Genomic DNA, 673 nt, shown 5'->3' on the forward strand with positions numbered 1-673 from the left:
TTTTCTATTTTTGTAAAGAATGTCATTGGAATTTTGATAAGGGTTGCATTGAATCTGTAGATCACTTTGGGTATTATGGACATTTTCACAATGTTAATTATTCCAATTCAAGATCAGGGAATATCTTTCCAACTTTTTATGTCATCCTTAATTTTTTCAGCAGTGATTTGTAGTTCTCCTTGTAGATGTCTTTCACCTCCTTGGTTAAATTGATTCCTATGTATTTTTTTTTTTTGGTGGGTAGTGTAAATGGGCTTACTTTCTTGATTTCTATTTCTGTTAGCTCATTATTGGAGTATATAAACACAGTGGATTTGGGGGTACTGATTTTGTATCTTACAATTTTACTGAAATTACTTATTGGCTTTAAGAGTTTCTTGGTAGAGTCTTTAGGTTTTTTCTATATGTAAGATCATGTCATCTGCATATAGGGAAAGTTCGAATTCATCTTTTCCTATCTGGATGCTCTTTATTTCTTTCTCTTATCTGATTGCTCTGGCTAGTACCTCCAGTACTAGGCTAAATAGGAGAGGTGAGAGTGGGCACTCTTGCTCCTGTTCTTAAGGAAAAGCCTTCCATTTTTCCCCATTTAGGATGATGTTAGCAATGGACTGGTCATAGATGGCTTTTATTGTGTTGAGGTACTTTCCTTCTATATCTAATGTGCTGAGAT

Source organism: Galeopterus variegatus, unplaced genomic scaffold (assembly GCF_000696425.1).
Source record: "Galeopterus variegatus unplaced genomic scaffold, G_variegatus-3.0.2 Scaffold13326, whole genome shotgun sequence".
In the NCBI taxonomy this organism is placed as follows: domain Eukaryota; kingdom Metazoa; phylum Chordata; class Mammalia; order Dermoptera; family Cynocephalidae; genus Galeopterus; species Galeopterus variegatus.